The 22806-nt window shown below is 34.2% G+C and overlaps 1 non-coding gene across 1 annotated transcript; it reads left to right on the forward strand.

The window, feature by feature from the left end:
* The first annotated feature begins 5356 nt into the window (after window positions 1-5356).
* LOC141411144 (U6 spliceosomal RNA) lies at window positions 5357-5463 on the forward strand. The gene has a single exon (XR_012435985.1). It is a non-coding gene; the product is annotated as a U6 spliceosomal RNA (small nuclear RNA).
* Window positions 5464-22806: the final 17343 nt, after the last annotated feature.

A 22806-nucleotide genomic window follows, 5' to 3' on the forward strand; every position in this document is an offset into this window, starting at 1 on the left:
GTGAGCAGTTTCTGCTGCCACATGGCCTTGACATAGGCCCAAAAGCAACAGAGCCAAGTAACCATGGACTGAACCATGAGCCAAAATGGTTCACTGCCTATGAAGTAAGTTTTGATAACACTGGGAATGGTGAGGAAAACTTGGAGAGAAAAGGAATTTTGTGAGCAGGATATAAAGTTCAGTTGCTTCAAGTGGTTCCTCCAGAACAATCATAAATATTATTGAAAGTAGGGGAAAGAAACATTTTATTACCTATTTTCATAGACATACTCCTAGGCCTCACCTAGAAACTAGGTGTTCACTTGAAATACAACTTTTAAAGTCTTACTAATGCTGGGTTCCAGTGGCTCACACTTGAAATCCTAACTACTCAGAAAGCAGAGATAAGGAAGATCATTGTTCAAAGCCAGCCCAGTTTATGAGTTTATGAGACCCTATCTCTAAAATACCCAACCAATAAGGGCTGGTGGAGGGGCTCAAGTGATAAAATGTCTTCCTAGTAATACCTGAGTTCAAACTACAGTACTGCCAAAAAACCCCATTTCTTTTACTTCCTAAAAATCAGAAATGGTTATTGAATTTTCACATATGCTTTCCTGGCATCTGCTTATACAATCACATTTTTTTCTCGTTTTGATAATTAAAAAAAATTTTTTATTGTTGTGCTGGGTGGTGGTACACTGTGGCATTTACAAAAGTTCTTACAATATATTAAATATATCATACTTGAATTCACCCCCTCCATCATTCTCTTTTATCCCCCCACCCCACATTCCTGGAACAGTTTCAACAGGTCTCATTTATCCATTTGTATATATGTGTGTACAGTATTTCACCATATTCACCCTTCTGCATGCTTTCCCCACGTCCTCATCTCTCCCACTGGTATTTGCCATTCCAGGCAAGATCTGTTCTGCCCTCCTGTTTTCCAATTTTGTTTAAGATAGCTACACAGGGAGTTTCTATGCAACATTTCCATGTATATATGTTATAACCTGAATTGGTTCATCTCCTCTATTTTTCTCCTTTCTACCTTCCCCTTATAGTGGCTTCAGAGGTTTAAAATTCATTAATGTTTGAAATATATTCTCTCAATCTTTCTGGCTTTATTTTTTTCTCACTCCCCCCAAACCACTATCAAATATTTTGCTTTTTAATTTATTAATTTGGTTTTACTATTTTACTTTTTCTTATACTTTTTTAGGTTTATTCTGTTGTTTGGGATGATGAATAAGTAAGTTACATATAAAATATAGGTTCAGGGAAATATTAGAGACACTTTTCATTAAAATGTCTTAATGGGTACTATGTTATAGTTAGAGAGCAAGAAGAATTCTGGTTTTATTTCACAGCAGGATTTTGAATGCTCTCTGCATAAAAAATGATAACTGTTTGAAAGATAAATAGGTCTACCCTGATTTGAGCATTACACAATATGAACATGAATTGAAACATCATGATGCCCCATAAGTAAGTTTAATTTTTATCTGTCAGTTAAAAACAAAAGTTTTAAACATTCATTCTTTAGGAAGGTATTACCTTAATTCTTTTGCAAAAGGAAAATGATAACCGTCTTTGAAAATTTTATATTTCTAGTTAATGAAACTATTTTGAAAATCAGAGTTGTCACTTTATATTGAGTAGAGGGAAATTACACACACACACACACACGCACACACAGTTTTTCTTGGGGCTAAACATATGCTTAGCATGCACGAGGCTCTGGGTTCACATCTGATGTAAATAAATAGATAGCAAGTAGATGAATTTAAATAGAAGACTTTTACTCTTGTTACACTGAGTAAAATATTGTTTATTCTTATTGATAAATTTCTTTGGCTTATTAATCAGGTTTTGAAGCTTTTGATTCATTTCAGTTTCCACATTAGTTTTAAGGAAGGGCTTTTAGATCATAAGAACATAGAAAATCTACCGTGGGTCCAGTAACCAAAGCTAGGTAAAAATATACAAATTTTATTTTAGAAAAAAAAAAACCTATATTTAAAATTGCACAATCTCATGCTAACTTATAAGTTAAATGATTTAATTTATCTTTATTTCCTTTTATTTATTAATGAAAGTTTCAAAGGCCCTATTTTTCTCAATAGTACAACGTTAGCCATGGCCTATGGTGTTTCAAAGTTTAATATTCTTTTTATCTTACTCTTTACATATTTTCAAATCAGGTCTTATATTCTTTTTGATACCAAAATTATTTCAAGAGATACATTTAAAAATGTTTTTGACATATAATTGTACATATTTATGGATATAATGTAATGTTTTGGAATATGTGTACATTGCATATTAATGATTAGTATACACATCATTTTAATTATTTATCATTTTTATTGTAAAACCATTCAAAATCCTTTCTTGTACTTTTTTGAAATACACACTGCATTTTTCCAAGCTATAGTCACCCTGTGCAACATGCTAACAACTCCATAAGAGGATGAATGCATGTGCACACACACATGCACATATAGAACAATGTATTAAGACATAAAAAAGATGGCAGCCTGTCATGGATGAGCCTAGAAGATACTATGTTAAGTGAAGCTATGCAGGTACAAAAGGCAGATTTTGCATGATCTCTCCTGTATGCAGAATTCAAGGAGTTAATCTCACAGAAGTCAAGAATAGAATGGTGGTGACCAGAGGCTGGAGAGAGTAGTGGGAGGGAAGATGGGAAGAGGGTGGTTAAAAAAGCATTGTTTTTCTTAAAATTTCTAGGTAGTTGCATTTTGGTTGCTTATACTTTTTTATTTATGGATGAATTGTACTATCATTGAGAATAGTTTTGTACTCTGCTTGGGAATCACTTGCCATTTTCTTTTCTTTTGGTAGTACTAAAGTTTGAACTCAGAGCCTCTCACTGAGCAAGGCTTCAACCACTTGGGCCACATTCCCAACCCTTTTAAAGGGTTGTTTGCAGATAGGGTCTTGCATTTTTTGCTGAGACCAGCCTTGGACCATGATCCTTTTATTTATGCCTCCCACACAGTAAGGATCACATATACTCACCAGTATGCTCAGCTTACTTGTTGAGATGGGGTCTCACTAATACTTTGCTGGGCTAGCCTTGAAGCATGATCCTCCTGATTTTTGGCTTCTGATTAGCTGAGATTAAAGGTATGAGCTACTGCAGACCGCCTCACTTGACATGTTTATTGTGGCCAAATGCTGGGTCAATGTTTAAAAAAATGATAAGCAATTTTTAAAAGTATCCTCTTTATTTAGTATAAGCATTTCTCTCTGTAGAGCTGTTCAAATGCCTGTCATTCAGATTTCTATTATTTTTAAGGTTATTTTTGCTTACTTATTTTATCAAAGACTGAAAGACATATCTTAAATTATCCTACCAATAACATGTTTTTCTGTTTTTGTTTTTATTTCCAGAAGTTTTATCCTTGTATTCCAATTGCAAAATAATTTTACCCACCTCAATTACTAGATCTTCCACACTTTAGTAGAAAAACAAATGTAATTTTACCAGGAAGTCATGAACAATTCCAGGAGACACTGGATATTACTTACCTTTTCATCTCCAAGGACATCAAGTTTGGACAACAGACAAGAGAAGTTTAAATGCCTGGGAAAACAATATTCTAGAGGATAAAGTTGTGTAGTGAGGAACACTGTACCCTGCAGTTCACACTCTGAGGAGGTGGCAAGGCACAGGGCACCTTTACTAGGTGATAAATTTTCTCATGTATAGTTCCAGTATTTTGGGTACAAACATCTTTCCTCTTTCCCTCTTGTCTAGAAATCTTCTTTCAAATGATGCACACAAAAGTCTTTTTTCATGAAAGTAAGCATTGTTTGTAGATTTATGGTAAACCTTTCTGTGTGTAAATTCATAGCAAAAGTGTCCTCTCTTTAAAGAGCAGGAAACTTTGACTTCTTTTAAAATAAAAGGATATCCTATTTGAGGAGTTGTAACACCAGGCTCTATAATTTGTCCAGTCTATTTTTATCTCTAGCATAAATTTTACTTTTGGAAAAATTTTGAAGACATCGATATATTGTCATAATTGTAATTATTATTCTGTACTTACTGACCACGTGCCAGAATCTTATATTCTGAGCATATTAAACAGAGAAAACAACAGTGCTCAGCTAAATGTTAACTGCTATTCCCCTTTCCTTGGAATCTTAACAAGACATTGGGAAAAGTCATAATTTGTCTTTAGCAATATCGCTTCACTATATAAGTAAAACTTACCTAATTACTTGTTTATGAGGTAAAACTAATAATCTAGGTTCTTCTTGGTATTAATGATGAAACTTTAAAACTGGGTAAATGTAATATTCACTAAATATTTTGGACATAAATTCTAGGAAAATCTTTCTCATGCATCTTTTCCAAGGTATGGGCAATTTAACAAGTCAGTAACAGTATACAGTGTCTTGTAAAAAAGGTTTAGATTTGCACATAACCAGCTGTGTAAAGGAGAGAAGGTTCTAGGTGTGACGTGTCCTCGTGATGCTGCTCATGTCCTGGTTCACTTTATCGTCCATGTGTGCCGTCCTTATGTGAGGATTTTCTCATCAGGTTTTAGTTTAATCATGAAGTTGTGGATTCATTCTCAGCATGCTATCTTCTTTGCAACCAAAAAGAAAGCGAAAAAAGGTAGGAAGGATTGGCACCTATATCAGGAAGGGCAAAGCTTTCTTAGAGAGTCTCAGCTAATATCTCATGACCAAAATCATGTAGCATGTATACTTCCTAGATGTCCTGAGGGGAATCTGAGGCATTGAAATTTTTCATTGTATCATGAAAATCAAGTTTTGTAGGAAGAAGAAAGGGAGATTGGGTAATCATTAGCAGTTTTCCTCAGGGTAATTTTTCTTACATGAGACAGAGCACTGCCTAGAATTAGACAAGTATTTCTACCTGTGCTATGATAGAAATGGACAAAGCTGCTGTGAGCCCATAAAATGTCTTTATGAGAATTCAAAACAGATGGATTTCAGGAGTGAATGCACCCTCACGGTAGGGTGGCAAATGGAGCAAGACTTAGGTTTCAGTTCCCACTTACCTCTTTGATAAAATTTCCTTGTGTAGTGAATAACCCTCATGGCTGTACATGGAAGCACTAGGGAACAGAACAGAGGTGAAGTAGGAGGAGAATAATGATTGGTTTGGGCTTCTTTGACATAAATTCAGTTGTCCTTGTTCTTTTGGAAGCAATGGCAGCCATGCTCAGTGGTTACAATGTGTTAGCAGTGACTGTGAAACTAAGTGTGAGACATGTAGAGTTCTTGATGGATTTTTTCTGGTGTCTAGTTGATGAGAAAAAAAGAGGAACAAGTGCTACTTTCCTGGGATATAAAAGCCAAACCTCAAATTGTCAAGCCCTTGCTTTGGCAAACACTAAAATTGGAACGATACAGAGAAGATTAGCATGGCTCTTGTGCAAGGATGACATGCAAATTCGTGAAGAGTTCATATTAAAAACAGAATTGTCAATGAGTACGTCATTACACGAATGTAGGGAGTAATAATTATTACAGGAGTGAGCATGCAAAGGATGTATTCTAAGGGGACAATGTCATCTTATGCATTAAAAGGAGATACTGTCATCAACACAGCTGGACAGAGGAATAGAGAGGCCATTTCTATCCATCCCTCACTGTCCTGCAACACCTAGAATACATTTTTCCCTCATTGTAGAATAATTTAACCATCAAAAGGAGAAACACATGATTATCACTCAGCTCAGATTGTATTTACTCCATCTCCCCTGTTTGATCTTGATAAAGACTCTGTCGCCATCATTCTAAAGGTGATGCTATTTGCAGAGCATAAGATATGATCTCTCTTTAAATGGAATGCTTGCCAATCATCCTTAACTGCTTTCTCTTAAGGTACTTTGTCTTTTAGGCAGGGTTATCAGCTTTTTCTTTGAAGGTGTCAGATCTTATATTACCTCATTACTTCTCATCCTGTTCCCCATTCAGCTATGGATACTTTGCCCTATTTTTCAAAGGAGAAATTCAATGCTAAAATATATTCTGAGTAAGGAAATAGTCTTTATGATACACATGTTATTATCAAAGAATCATAGAAGGGACTTTGAGAAGTCATCCTGCTCATCACTGTACTTCACTTTGATCATTTGTCAAACAATGAAAAGCTGATAGTCAATGGTCTTGTTAATATTTTACATGATCTACACAAAACAATGTGAATACCTTAATTTAAGAATACTTTATTGCTAAAAATGTTAACAACAACTGAGCCTTCTGCAAATCATAATCTTTGCTGGCGGAGGGCCTTGCCTTGACATTGTTGGCTTATGACTGATCATAATGGTTGTTGCTGAAGGTTGGGATGATAGAAGCAATTTCTTATGATAAGACAACAATGAAGTTTGCCATATTGATGACTCTTCACAAAAGATTTCTCTGTAGCATGTGATGTTGTTGGATCTTCAAAATTAGAGTTAATCCTCATAAACCATGATACTGTGTTATTATCTAAACATAACATAAACTTAGATAATAACATTATCCAAGTTTCAATGTTCATAAGACAATATGAACATTGTCTTCTCAACAATGTTCATAGCATCTTTACCATCAATAGATTATATCTCAAGAAGCTATGTTTTTTGCTCATCCAGAACAAACAAATTCTTATCCAGTGACGTTTTGTCATGAGATTGCAACAATTCTTCTTTTCTACTATTTCTAGTTCTTTGGCTCTTTCTACCACATTTCTAAGAGACTTTGTCCACTGAAGTCTTAAATCCCTTAAAGTCAACCAGGAAGGTTAAAATCAATTCTGGTTGAAATCAATTCCTTTCAAACTCATGCTATTGTTGATATTTTGATTTGCTCAAGTGTTCTTAATAGTACCCAGAATGGTGAATCCTTTCCAGAAGGTTTTCAATTTACTTTGGCCAGATTAGAGGAATCTGTGTCTCTGGCAGATACAGATTCCTCTCATTAGAGGAATCAGTGTCTCTGGCAGATACAGCCTTATGAAATTTACTTCTTAAATTATAAGATTTAAAAGTCAAAATTACTCCTGATCCATGCTCTGCAGAATGTATGTCCTATTTGCAAGTATAAAAATGACATTAATCCTGTGGTATATCGCCATCAGAGCTCTTGGTTGACCAGACTAGGTGCATTTTCAATAAGCAGCAATATTTTCAAAAGTATCTATTTTCTGAGCAGATCTCAACAATGTGCTTAAAATACTCAGCATATCATGTTTTAAACAATTATGCTGTTACTCAGGCTCTATATGGATAAATGAGCTTTGGCTTCTACTTAAAATCACCCATCCCATTTACTCCTAACAAGAGAGTCAGTTTGTTATTTGAAGACAAACATTGGCTTCTCTCTGGCTATGAAAATCCACAATGGCATTTCCTCCCAATAGAAGGGTGCTTGTTTACATTGAAAATCCATTGCTTTTCATAGCTACCTAACCCCATGACCTTACCTGGACCTTCTGGGTAACTTGCTGTACATTTTGCATCAACATTTGCTGCTTTTGCTCACTTTCACATTATGGAGATAGCTTCTTTCCTTATGCCTCATGAACCATCCTCTGCTAGTTTCAAACATTTCTTCTACAGCTTTCTTACCTCTGCCAGTCTTCACAGAATTGAAGAGAGTTGTGGTCTCACTCTGAATTAGGTTTTATCTTAAGGGAATGGCTGTGTCTTGTTTAGTCTTCTATCTAGACCACTAAAACTTTCTGCCTATCAGCAATGAAGCTGTATTGGTTCATCATTCCTATGTTTGCTGAATTATCACATTTAATTTCCTTCAATAACTTCTCCTTTGCATTCACAACAGGGCAAGTATTTAGCAAAAAAGGTCAAGATTTCAGGTTATCTCAGCTTTCAATATGCCTTCCTCATTAAGTTCAAACCTTTCTAGGCTTTGTCTTAAAGTGAGAGACATGTTACTTTTCCTTTCATGTGAACCCTTTGAACTTATTAATTGCCCCTAAATAATAAATGAATAATTTAGGATTGTTATTTGGCCTAATTTTGATATTGTACCTCAGGGAATAGAGAGGCTTGAGGATAGGGAGAGAGAGACGGAAATGACTGGACAGTGGAGTAGTCAGAATGCATACACATTTCATAATCATTTCATGATTAAGCTTGCTGTTTTAGAATATCACTGGTTACAGATCATGCTAACAGATATAATAATATTTTTAAAGTTTGCAATATTGTGAGAATTAGTAAAATGTCAGAGATAGGAAATGAGTGCATGTTGCTGGGAAAATGATGTCAGTAGATTTGATTCATGTGGGATTGTCACAAAGTCTCAATTTTTAAAATATATGCAGTATTTGGCAAGCACACTAAAATGATGTGTAATAAAATGAGAAATGCATACATATACACACACACAAAGTTGTTCTCCACGTAACAATGCTTCCATTAAAAAATAGACTGCATATAAAACATGGCAATAGCAGTCTCATACACCTCATTCTTGCCATATTTCTTGTTGCATCATTTTCTCTTATGTTCAGTTTAATCTCATGGTATTTCATTCATCATCATTCATGAGCATACAAAATCCACTGCTAATGTTGCCAATAAGAAGTCACAGAGCAAATGACCTGGAAATGAAATTTAAAGTGATTAGGGACTACAAAGGTGGAAAATCAGTGAAATTTAGGTCAGGGAGAGGAAGATACAGTGAAAATAATACGGAGGTAGAGAGAAGCGGGATGGAATTTGTTTGAATGGCTTTGGCCTTCAGTAATGTAGATGTCTGAGCAAACCCAACCCACCATATTGTGACGCTATCTTTCAGCAATCATCGTGATGACCATATTAAGAAGGTTCAGAGTACCAGTTTGATGAACAACATTTATACAATATTACGCATGCCAAGCATGTACTTATATTTCACATGTATTATTTGATTTTATAGGATATCCATTATTATTCACATTTTAATTACTTTGTTTCCATTCCTTCATTTTTATTGGTATAAATATTTATGGCTCTGAACTTTTTCCTATTCCTAGTTTTAATATATGGCATGAAATTGGAAATATTATGTTCTCATATCATAATTTTAAATATATTAATTAATTTAAATTTGAATAGGAATTTAAAGTTTTCCAATATAAAATCAACATAGAAAAATCATTAGCATTTCTATACACTAACAATGAACAAACTGAAAAAGAATGTATGAAGACAATTCCATTTTCAATAGCCTCAAAAAAAATCAAATACCTAAGTGTAAACTTAACAAAAGATGTGAAAGACCTCTACAAGGAAAACTATACACTTCTGAAGAAAGAGATTGAGGAAGACTATAGAAAGTGGAGAGATCTCCCATGTTCATGGATTGGTAGAATCAACATAGTAAAAATGTCGATACTCCCAAAAGTAATCTACATGTTAAATGCAATTCCCATCAAAATTCCAATGACATTCATTAAAGACATTGAAAAATCTACTGTTAAATTTATATGGAAACACAAGAGGCCACGAATAGCCAAGGCAATACTCAGTCAAAAGAACAATGCAGGAGGTATCACAATACCTGACTTCAAACTATATTACAAAGCAATAACAATAAAAACAGCATGGTACTGGCACAAAAACAGACATGAAGACCAGTGGAACAGAATAGAGGATCCAGATATGAAGCCACACAACTATAAGCAACTTATATTTGACAAAGGAGCTAAAAATATACGATGGAGAAATAGCAGCCTCTTCAACAAAAACTGCTGGGAAAACTGGTTAGCAGTCTGCAAAAAACTGAAACTAGATCCATGTATATCACCCTACACCAAGATTAACTCAAAATGGATCAAGGATCTTAATATCAGACCCCAAACTCTTAAGTTGATACAAGAAAGAGTAGGAAACACTCTGGAGTTAGTAGGTATAGGTAAGAACTTTCTCAATGAAACCCCAGCAGCACAGCAACTAAGAGATAGCTTAGATAAATGGGACCTCATAAAGCTAAAAAGCTTCTGTTCATCAAAAGAAATGGTCTCTAAACTGAAGAGAACACCCACAGAGTGGGAGAAAATATTTGCCAACTATACACCAGACAAAGGACTGATAACCAGAATATGCAGGGAACTTAAAAAACTAAATTCTCCCAAAACTAATGAACCAATAAAGAAATGGGCAAGTGAACTAAACAGAACTTTCTGAAAAGAAGAAATTCAAATGGCCAAAAAACACATGAAAAAATGCTCACCATCTCTAGCAATAAAGGAAATGCAAATTATAACCACACTAAGATTCCACCTCACCCCTGTTAGAATAGCCATCATCAGCAACACCACCAACAACAGGTGTTGGCGAGGATGCGGGGGAAAAAGGAACCCTCTTACACTGTTGGTGGGAATGTAGACTAGTACAACCACTCTGGAAAAAATTTGGAGGCTACTTAAAAAGCTAAACATCGATCTACCATTTGATCCAGCAATACCACTCTTGGGGATATACCCCAAAGAATGCGACACAGGTTACTCCAGAGGCACCTGCACACCCATGTTTATTGCGGCACTATTCACAATAGCCAAGTTATGGAAACAGCCAAGATGCCCCACCACTGACGAATGGATTAAGAAAATGTGGTATCTATACACAATGGAATTTTATGCAGCCATGAAGAAGAACGAAATGTTATCATTCGCTGGTAAATGGGTGGAATTGGAGAACATCATTCTGAGTGAGGTTAGCCTGGCCCAAAAGACCAAAAATCCTATGTTCTCCCTCATATGTGGACATTAGATCAAGGGCAAACACAACAAGGGGATTGGACTTTGATCACAAGATAAAAGCGAGAGCACACAAGGGAGATATGAGGATAGGTAAGACACCTAAAAAACTAGGTAGCATTTGTTGCCCTCAAAGCAGAGAAACTAAAGCAGATACCTTAAAAGGAACTGAGGCTAATAGGAGAAGTGGACCAAGAACTAGAGAAAAGGTTAGATCAAGAAGAATTACCTAGAAGGTAACACCCACGCACAGGAAATCAATGTGAGTCAATGCCCTGTATAGCTATCCTTATCTCAACCAGCAAAAACCCTTGTTCCTTCCTATTATTGCTTATACTCTCTCTACAACAAAATTAGAAATAAGGGCAAAATAGTTTCTGCTGGGTATTGAGTGGGGGGGAGAGGGAGGGGGGGAGTGGGTGGTAAGGGAGGGGGTGGGGGCAGGGGGGAGAAATGAACCAAGCCTTGTATGCACATATGAATAATAAAAGAAAAATGAAATAAATAAATAAATAAAGTTTTCCAAGTAGAAGACTTTATCAGTTTTTATTTTACAATTTCTCACTTTATTGTGCTATATTAAAAAGTGCTGCTTGTAGCAATTCTACTTTATAGAATTCTCAATGTTTTCTTTGTGATACAAGATTCATTTTAATGATTATTTCTTATGCACTTGAAATGAAGATGTACTCTTTATAATCATATTATAAATTCAATTTACATTAATAAAATCTGCCTTATTGTTTATTATCATCATCCATATCCTTATTTTTGGTTCATTTGGTCTACCTTTTGCTGAAAATAGTATACAAAAAATTCCCTAGCATAAATTTTTCCCCCTATGTCTCTGAATCTCTTACCAATTTCTGTTGTATTATTTAGTACATAGGTATTAGTGATGGTTAGATATTTATTGTGAATTGAAGTTCTCAAGATTAAAAAGTCATTTTTTCAGGATTAATGCTTCTTGGTTGAATCTGATTTGGCTTACATGATATAAATAATTGCAATTCCAGTTTTCTTATTGTTTTCATTTAACTGGAATAACTTTGATTTTTCACTTTAGTTTTAGCCTGTAGATCACTTTGTATTTAGATGTGTCTGTTGTACACACATATAATTGGTATTGCTTTGGAAGAGAAATTGATATTTTTAATTTACTGTGTTATTTTAATGCATTCTTATTTATCAGTATGGCTGATTTTTTAACTGAGCTGTCACATTATTTTATAATTTCCATTTGTATTATAGTACTATGCTTGTCTAAATGTGTTTTCTGTGCTCCTATTAAAATTATTTTTGTATGTAGGAAGTTCTGTGTTTTTTAATCAGATGCCACTTATGTGCTTATACTTTGTTCAGTTCCCTTTATCATATTTTCTTATGGCAGCATTTATTATCTGAGTCTTTGTTGTTAAGTGGCAGTTTTTAGTGAAATTCACCTATTCTAAAATTTTTAATAAATTTGTTAAGCTTTTTCTCTTTCCATTTTCTCTCATTTCTTTAGTTGCAATATTTTTCTTTCCATTTATTGTTTTAAATTTTTATCATTAATAGTATAAAGGAGTTGCACTGTGAAATTTTCATAGTTTTAGTATTTCTTTTCCAATGTATGTAACATTTATATTATTATTTCAACCTTAGATCTATAATTACATATATGATCTCTTCACCTATGGTGCATTTTGCTAAAGTTTATCCAGTTATCTCTTGGCTGAATGAAGTCATTATCTACTAAATCTATTTATCAAGAAATGCTCATGGACACAGAAATCTAATTTCGGATTGTTCAAAAGTATTTTACTATAGCCTTGATGCTCAAAGGGCAGCTTGGCTAGGTGTAAAAGCCCTGATTTACACTTTCACTACTTGAATTTCTTAAAAATGTTGCTCCATTGTTGCCTTGCTTTTAATAGTTTTTTGAAGATTTAATGACAGTCAATTTCTCTTTCTCTCCTAAAATCTTTGTCAGTATTTCTCAGAGGCTTTGAGGATGATTTTTTCATCTTTAAAGTCTATTATTTTCTTTCTTTTACATTTTTATTAGCCTACATTAATTGTGCACAGGAGTTTTATTGTGACATTTCCATACATGCATATAATGTTCTTTGATTATATTCACCTGCTCACATCACCCTGTCACTGAGTTCATTGCTACAGGCAAATTTTCCCAGGAATTTAATGACCTATTTTAGTATTTAGATTGAGGTCTTATTTCTGGAGAGTTTTCTTAGATTATACATTAGTTTTACCAGTGGGAGGGGGAGGATTGAGGGTGTAGAAGGGTGAATATGGTGCAAATACTCTGTACATATGTATGTAAACAGAAAAATGATAGCTGTTGAAATTGTTCCAGGAATGGGAGGGGGTAAGAGAAGAATAATGGAGGGAGTGAATTCAACTATGATATAGTTGATATACTGTAAGAACTTTTATAAATGTCACAACGTACCCTCAGAACAATAGTAATAAAAAAAAGAAAATGTGAAGAAAAAATATACATTAGTTTTAAATAATAGTTTTTGCACAATTGTTTTGTCTAGGATCTCTAATTATACATCTGTTGAATGTTTTTGTGTATGTATCTTCCTGTATTTTCCTCCTTTTTTCTTTTACCTTCACTGCTATTTCACTTTTTCCTTCTTAGTTGTTCCTTGCTTTTTACTCAGTGACCTTATTAAGTTTTTTCTTTGAATTTATTTTCCTTTGAGCATCTTTTAATCTGTCATTGTAACACCATTTTATTTTTCTCCCATTTTTCCTAGAGTCCAATCACTGCTCATTTCATTCCTTTCTGTTTTTACTTATCTTTAAAAAAAAATTGAATTTCTGGTTCAAAGTGTTTGAGCTGCATATTTCCAATAGTGTTTGTGTGTGTGTGTGTGCGCATGAGTGTGTGTATGTTTGAAACCTATTTAATTCAGCATGTAGTGTTTTGTTAGTTTTCTCGAAGAGGAAGAAGAATAATTATAATCAGGCTGTTTTAATTCCCATTTTCTTTCTCTTTGATTTATGAATGATAAATACTCTTGCATCTCTGTATTTGGATAGGAATGGTAGTTTGAGGTTGTTCTGAGATTATATATTAAGAGCATATTCTTTCAGATTAAAAATTGCAATCTCTTTCTTTAGTGGATCAATTCTTTCTTTCTCTCTTGTTCTATCCATCTTCCTTCCTTCCCCTTTCTCTTTCTTTTTATTAATGAGAATTGGTTTTTTTCTTTGACCCTTTTAGCTTACTTTTGTCTTGAGGGCTTATAAAATTTCCAATTCCCTCTATTGCTTCTTTTACCCTTTACTACACAGTTTTCAGAGAGTCTTTCCTTTCCTTTTCATATTACCCCTTCCAGCAGCATCACCACTATAAAATTTCTTCCTTGAATGCTGTAGTCATTGCTCTGATTCATCAACTCTCTTTTTTAGCAATTTTTTTTCACAAAAGTGGGACTTTTCTTTCTGGGGGTGATTTTATCACAGTTTTGTGCTCACAATTTGTCACAATTTTTCTGGATCTCCTTCTCTCTGCAAAAGCTTGCATCAAGGATTTGGTTAGGTATGCTGAGAATTGGTGTTTATTTTATTCTGTTGTTTTTTTATCAAACATATATCAAAATTTGACATGATAAAAGAATGGAATTTGTGTGATGTGGTCATTTATTTATTTGCATAGCTTAGAAGGATGGCTAGAGATACGTGTATTTATATAATTTTTTAGCTACCTAAAATACCCTTATCATTCCTGCTTTATAGATGAGAAAATGAAGACATGGGGAGTTAAAATAATTATAAAATCCAGCTTATATATGGCATAACCACTTAACCAGTCTCCATACTGCCTCTGAAATGATAAACATAGCTTACATTTGCAGTGAATCCAATCAACATGTATTATTCATAGCAATTAGTCCAGGAAGCACGACTGACATGGTAGTGGAGTAGAATAGCAAAATAATGAAGCTGTTTTAGGGAAGAGTATTACATTATTTAGGTTTGTTCTGGAAAGAGTATAAGACAGTAAGATCAGATCAAACAGATAAATTATGAAAACAGGCAATGTGAAATGGATTAGAACATACAATGAGAGAAATCAGCTTCAGCAACAGTGCAGCAGTCAGGGTGAATAAGATAGAGAAGTGTTTTATTTTTAGGGAAAGAAATCAGCATAAACATTGGCTAACATCTAGGATATGCACAATTAGGGAGATTAATGTATACTCCCCTGAAAACTAAATAAAAGTCAAATAAAAAAATCATTGGTTATAACCATTCTTTTAAATGATACTCACAATTATTCTTATTTAAAAGCTAAAAATTTGAAAATTTTCTGATAGATGGAATCTTGTTCTGGAAATGCAAGGATTTTTTTTTAATTTGATGTAGGTTCAAACTCAGGGCTTCATACATGCCAGGCAAGCATTTTAACACTGAGCTGTACAAGGTGTATTTCCAAAGGAATACTAACTTCCAAACATTTTAGGACATGCTTATTCACTATACTGTACTGCTCCATAGGAAGAATTGAGTTGAGGTGCTGAAATGAAAGTACCACCCCTAAAATGAGTATGTTCCTGAATGTTGTTGGATTTGTTTTTTGAATTTATCATGTTTCTTATATTAGCTCCAGTATTTTTCCTTGTGAAATAGTTTGTTTTTCCAATGAAACAACACTATTTTTACTTTATATGGGCTCAGTGTGGAATTTTTTTCTACTTGGTGTATAATAGATCTTTATTATATGGTGCTTATGGAAATTATAAATAAAATGGCAATTAACTGAAATTTCCAGCATTATGTTGCCTTACAACTATGCTTGGGCCATTTAATTTTAGCTGAGGTCCAGTTTCTTCATCTATTAAATTAAGACAATGTGTCTTGCTCCATAAATGTTTCTACTCAAAGTAGGTTGCATATATGAAAGTTATTTTTCATATATTTTCAAGATTGTGGCATAATTAAAGAGTATTTTCTTCTTTAACCAATCTCTCTATAACACTCATTTGTATTCCATGTAGTCTTTCCTTTGCTTTTTTAGCTATGTAATCTTAGGCAAGTCACTGAACCGTTCTCTACCTTGATTCCACATGTTTGAAATGGAATAATAGCATATGCACTTCATGAGATTGTTAGGAGTATTCAATGAGCTAAATCTTTGTAAATACTAAATACATACTACTTCCCAGGAGGTAGATACTTTGCAAAGATCATTCTTTGAGGAGGGAGTGTTTTCCCTTTCCCCTAGACAAGTCCTAGTTAATCTTTTCTACCCTCAGTTTTGCATAAAAATCTGATAAATTGCTCCATTTCTTTTTAGCTACAGAAATTGGTAATCAGTTATAAAATTGCAGAGGGTTATAGAATTTCATAATTTTAAATAACTGATAAAATATTGAAAGAGTATTTTAGGATAAATTAAAAATATGTTGTATGTCATGTTGAATAAACTACATAAGTAGTAATATAGAGCAGGAAAAAATTTTAATTTTCAGAAGGTTGGATAAATCCATCATGACTAATTGTAGTTATGAGTAAGACTAAAAGCTTTGGAGATATTCTTCAAATTTTTTCTCATTTTTCAAGTTCTTAGGTTAACTGTTACATGTTTAATTAATCATTTTTTCCTTTTCTTTTTTTCAGTGATGGTAATAAGGTGGTATAGGAAGAACAGTCTTTCATGGGAGTCTAAGAACTAGAGAAAATGAACTACCATGCTTCTGTAAAACAGTGACATAGTATTTCATTAATAGTAAGAAAAATAATAAGATTATATTACTTCATTTTACAGTGAAGAGGGGGCATTAACACTAGTCTTCTGTGTCCCCACAATGCAAATACATCCTTAAAAAGTACACATTTTACAAATAAAACAACTTATTCAGGATCATGACACTGCAGCCTAGAGTCCTCTAATCATATTTCCAGAACATTTTCCCAGTATTTTTCTCTTGTATCCAATTCCTTTCTTATAATCCCTAACATTATGTTGATTTTTCAGCTCTGAAAGAACAAAGGTTTCTTTTTTTTTAAGGGCGCCATCTATATCATTTCCTAGATCCTTCCTTGGGCCATCTAGTAGCTCAGTTTTCCTTTCTACAAATGCAGTTTAAAATCACTATTATGCATCTTCAACCAATGAGTACAGACCTTCTTAGAAAATAATCCTACCTGTTTGGTACAGTGCAAGCAAAAGAACCTAAAGTTATCCCCAAATTTGGAAGACTCACTGACACTGAGAAAGTTCAGATCTGAAATATTCTCCAAATGCCTACGTGTTAAAGGTCTCCTGGCCAAAGCACGAAAGGGAGATAGAGGAACCCATAAGAAGTTTAAAGCTTCTTAAACACATAACACACATCACTTTTAGTATTCTCTTCTACCTAAGGAGACTATTTCCACCTAGAGAATTCACACTTCATGTTTTATCTTCTAGAGGAGTTTGTTTCTGTTTAACAGAGATAATTAATTTGCTATCATTAAGCCCTCTTATTTCAATTTCCACTTCTCTGTTCCAACTGCTGCTGTTTAAGTTCAAGTTTTTATCAACCAAGGCTCCTGTTGGCCTGACAATAGTGAACTCTTGGCCTTTGAAATGACAGGCTGCTCTCTGCCTGAAGCCCTACAAGGCTCCCTTAATACCACACAAAATAAATTCACATAATGGCACCAGGAATTTCATAGGGAAAAATCCTTTACTGATGATGTTTTCAAATTGCATGTAGTTTGCAGTAATTTTAACTGTTCAAAACTAGCATTCAATTACTATCCAATCTTTTCCTTTTTATTTTTTTAGGTTGGTCTATTAATTAAGATGAGAATTTAGATGAATCTGGTTCTGCTGATTAAGGAAACTGACTTGATCTTTAGGTAAAAATTAGATATTCAAAGAAATCCATTAATCAGTATTATTGCTCTCATTGGTGGAGTTTTGTCTTAAGTGTTTAGTACTGTTGTTCCTTACTAAACTTTCTTTTACACCACTCTCAGTAGAGATTTCCATTCTGCAAATTTTATTTATTAATTTTTTTCTTTGATGAGCATTGGAAAATGGAGTCAATTGTCAAAATTGTCCTTAGGGTGAAAAGAGGTCAAGTGGGTCAAAAGTAGGTGTATCTCTTTTCTTTTCATGAAACTACAGAAAAAACACTTTGGAATGTATTAATGGAGAAAAATGCAGAATTAAGAATGGAAAATTGAGAGTGGTAAATATAAGGCTCAATTTTCAGTACTTAAATATAACTTCTCTAGTTTTAGTTAGACTTACCTTAAATGGTTAACAATTTTGCTGCTACAGCCTTTAACTAATAGTCGTGAGTGTTTACTTCCTAAGACTAAGTCAGTTACATTCAAAACAAGAGTGAATGAGCTCATTATCTCCCCTCAGAACATCAGCTTTATAAATTCACATAAAATATACATGTATATCTGTACAAATAATGCTTATATATGTCTATCTGTTATGTATTTATAATCTATACATGGACTCAATTTAAGATGAATTTGACTTTTTGACTTTACAATGAGGCCAAAGTTATAGGCATTCAGTAGAAACATAACTTGAATTTTGATGAACAGTACAATAATCTCTCACAATACTGGCTAGTATAAACTCCAGCTGATCTGGCAATCAGGAAAGGAAACAGCTGATATTCTATGGTATAGTGTGTTGCTAAAATAGCGTGTTCTGTCAGTTAGGTGAATTAAATACAGTTATAATATATGATATTGTAAGCTTATGATGACTTTGCCAAGACATCACCAACTCCATTGTAAGCAGATGAGTATCTGTACTTTAGATATAGCATATAATGTATACTGATGCATATATACCTACATATACATATACCTAAGCACATACATACTTGCACATGTGTACATTTGTAAACACGTGTACTATGTGTTCATGTTAGGACATGTGGAAAACTGATGCCACATGAGACAGATCCACCAACGACTGAACTAAATCTGGGAGTCTCCTGAACTCCATAGTAATATTCTGCCTGGAAGTGAGTGAGGGGTGGTGGGGAGAAGGAGGTAGAAATGATCCAAACAATGTATGCACATGTGAATAAATGAATAAAAAAACTGAACAAATATTTGAAGGCCAGGCACAGTGCTCACACCTGTGATCTCAGCTACTCAGGAGGCAGGGATCAGGAGGATCATGGTTTGAGGCAACCTCAGATAAAAAAGTTAGTCCCACCACATTTCAGTCAACAAACTGGACATGGTAGTCTGCACCTGTCATCTCAGTTATGTGGGAGACATACATAAAAGGATCGTCATCTTAGGCCAGCCCCTTGCAAAAACATAAGACCTTATCTCAAAAATAACCAAAGCAAAAAGGGTTGGGGGAATTTCTCAAGTAGAAGAGCACTTAGCAAGTATGAGGTCTTGAAATCAAGTCCCAGTACTGCCAGAAAAAAATCTTCTTATAAACAAAGACAATAGAGATGAGAAAACTGAAAAAAAAAAAAAAAAAAGAACAAATCCCAAGATAAATAAGGAAAAAGGCAGGTGAATGCTATACTCAAAGACTGACAAAATAATAGGAAAGAGTTCCAGCAGGGAAGGTGTTCTGTCTTTTATGGAGGCTCCCAGAAATTCCAGTGTTAGTAGAGGTTCCAGTGAGGTGTACTGTATTTGAAACAGGCTATATTTGAAAGTCTTTATTTAACAGCAGACCCCCTCCATCTCTTTCCACTATCTCAAAAACCTCAAAGCTAAGCAGGCAGACCCTTTTAGGCCAAGCAATAAGATCAAGATTTTCTCTAAAGAAATCAGATAAATCAGTTTGAATAAACAGTGGGGAAGAGCTCTGGAGCGGCAGAGAGCAAGCAAGAATTGAAATGCCACTCTCGTTTGCTCATTAAGCATTGCAATCCTGGCATGAAGAATACCCACAGGAAGAAGAGGTACAGTGGATCTACCCACATGACTTTTCTAATCCTGTTAATCTAAAGGAGACTCATTTTATTTGTCCAAAGATGGTCCTTTTGCAATTCTGTCTGCTCAGAGAGGATGGTCTTTTCTAAGAACTTTTAACAATGATACAGAATAGGTGAATAGCAGTATGTTGGAGTTGGAGACCAAAGACTATCATGTGCTGGTATCTAGGAGCTCCCTACCACTTTCTTTTTGGCTTCACAAAAGTGAGACATTTCCTCAGTAAACTCCGGGCATTATCCACTTTAGCAGACACCTGTAACCAAGTGCAATGGCTGCCTGGAGGCTGTTCTACCTCCATTGAATGAAGCTATTAACAGGGGTCAGCAAACTGTGTTTCCAGGCCAAATCATATCACTTATTTCTGTATAATCTGTGAGATAAATTTTTTAATATATTTTAATGTTTGAAAAAGTGAAAAAAATAATAATATCCCATGCATATGTAGAGTATATAAATTCATTTATATATTATTGATGGCTGCTTTTGCACTGCAATAGCAGAATTTAGTAATGCATATGATCCAGAAAGCCTAAAATATTTACTATCTGGTTCTTCATAGGAAAGAAAATCCCTACTTTAAAATATTTATTTTAAAATTAGCTTCTTTCCTTAAGAGTTGGAAAGAATGTATTGGAGAGTTGACATGTCATTATAGACTCCAGACTGTCTTTAGCCTCTTTTTTTTTCATTTTTACTTGCTTTCTTTTGGGCTAGTGGATACCCAGAATCTTAAACTTCATATTAGCTGTTGCATCTACCTTTTTTGAAAAGCTGGAAGTTGAACTTCATAAGTGAAGTCTGTAAGTCTATGTCCTTTGTTTTGTTGTTGGAGGGTTCTTGTGCCTAGTGAATGTTCTGAAAAAGTCTGCCTAGATTTGAAATAGATGTGAGGGAGTGAGGCCAGACCAAATCTTTCACTTCTATTTTCAGGAATCAAAGTTCCATGGCCAGAGTTCTCTATAAGTAGATCCAGAATACCCCTGTTTATAAACAGGTTTTGCCCTTTTATAAAAATCTTTTGCCAGTCTGAACCTCAGCAATTATATTTTATTCGTATATTTTCTCTATAAACAAGTTTAAGTTGAATATCAACCACTACCTTATTCCACGTTCCTATGGAATAGCCTTGCTGTAGCTCTTTTTCTTAACACATGTATCTATGGACATTTTATAGGTTCAGGAAATCAACTGTCAGTCCTGAAATCCTGAGCTAAGTCTGTATAGAGAAACCCACGGAGACAATGTAGGGGTATCCAAACGACAGCAAGTGCTCCTTCATTTTAAGATCCTGACATATTATATAATTGGGCCGCCCTGAACAAAACACCACAGATCACTGGCATTCTGGAAGGCAGAATTTTTGTTGTCTTATAATGCTTTAGTTTTATGCCCTAGAAATACCTGAAATGATGTGAGTTTTCATTTGGGAATTTAAACATTCTTTCAGAATGTTTTGACATAAGTAAATGAAGGAGCCAAAGGCATTTACAACAGTGAAAGTGAAATCAAAAGAAAAAGAATGAAGAATAAATGGAATTGTCTGTGAATTTCTCACTCAACCAATGGCTCCTCGACTCTTTAAAAATAGGGTATGGTTAGCCTGGCCCAAAAGACCAAAAATCGTATGTTCTCCCTCATATGCGGACATTAGATCAAGGGCAAACACAACAAGGGGATTGGACTTTGATCACATGATAAAGCGAGAGCACACAAGGGAGGTATGAGGATAAGTGAGACACCTCAAAACTAGATAGCGTTTGTTGCCCTCAACACAGAGAAACTAAAGCAGATACTTTATTATTTTTTTTCTTTCATTTTTCTTTTATTATTCATATGTGCATACAAGGATTGGTTCATTTCTCCCCACTGCCCCCACCCCCTCCCTTACCACCCACTCCGCCCCCTCCCTCTCCCCCCCCAATACCCAGCAGAAACTATTTTGCCCTTATTTCTAATTTTGTTGTAGAGAGAGTATAAGCAATAATAGGAAGGAACAAGGGTTTTTGCTGGTTGAGATAAGGATAGCTATACAGGGCATTGACTCACATTGATTTCCTGTGCATGGGTGTTACCTTCTAGGTAATTCTTTTTGATCTAACCTTTTCTCTAGTACCTGTTCCCCTTTTCCTATTGGCCTCAGTTGTAAAGCAGATACTTTAAAAAAAAAGAACCTAAATGCTGATCCCCATGGTAACTATATAACAAATTTTAGCCATTATTAATATTGGTAGTACTACTAATAGTAAAATTAATATTCATAAAAAGTACTTTGACTCTCTTCATCTAACAGAAATTTAAAAGGTTTTGTTTATTAAAAAAAAAAAGTAGAGCATCCGCAGTAGGCTTTGGGTTGGAATCAGAGGATCCCAGCATGCAAGGTTTAATTAGGGATCAAGTTGTTTATAGTATGATTCTAAAGCTAAAATAAAATTTATCATTTGATTATCACATCTGTGGCCACTAACAGGGATCAACTATAAGTAGTCAGAAATCTTATTCCTATGTTGGAAAAAGCACATAATGAAGAAACAGGAAAATCTACTCTGAATAGCTGGCATTTGTCTCCTGGACACTTACTAGGAAGACTGCAGTTATTTACTTTCAAAAAGATAAAGAAAAACTTTCTAAAGCAAATGAGTCCTTATAATGCATTGGGAATTAGAATCTAAACTCTAGTAAAGAAGATAATATAAATACTGTGCAATGAATTCATGAAAAGATAATGTGTCAAATTAAAGTTATTATAATTATAATTATGTACAATTACAAAGACATCCACTATGTTTTAGTCACGTACTGGCTCTAGATATTAACATCAACATAGCATTGTGCTATACAGCAATTATGGTAATGGACATTTAATTTATTATTGGACAGATTCACAGTGGTAATGAAGTACTTCCATGAACAATTAATAAAGCATATTAACTCTTGTAGCAAATCAAATTCTTTACACTTTTCCCTAGAAATGCTATTTTTAATTTTTAGCAGCATGAAGACATTTAGACTTCATGAAATAAAAAAAGTGCACTATTTTTTATTGCACTCTAACAGTGTTGGAGTGGATATTACAAAAACGGGATTTGATTTTCATTACATACATCAACTAAAATTATACT

Source organism: Castor canadensis, chromosome 9, assembly GCF_047511655.1.
Source record: "Castor canadensis chromosome 9, mCasCan1.hap1v2, whole genome shotgun sequence".
NCBI lineage: Eukaryota > Metazoa > Chordata > Mammalia > Rodentia > Castoridae > Castor > Castor canadensis.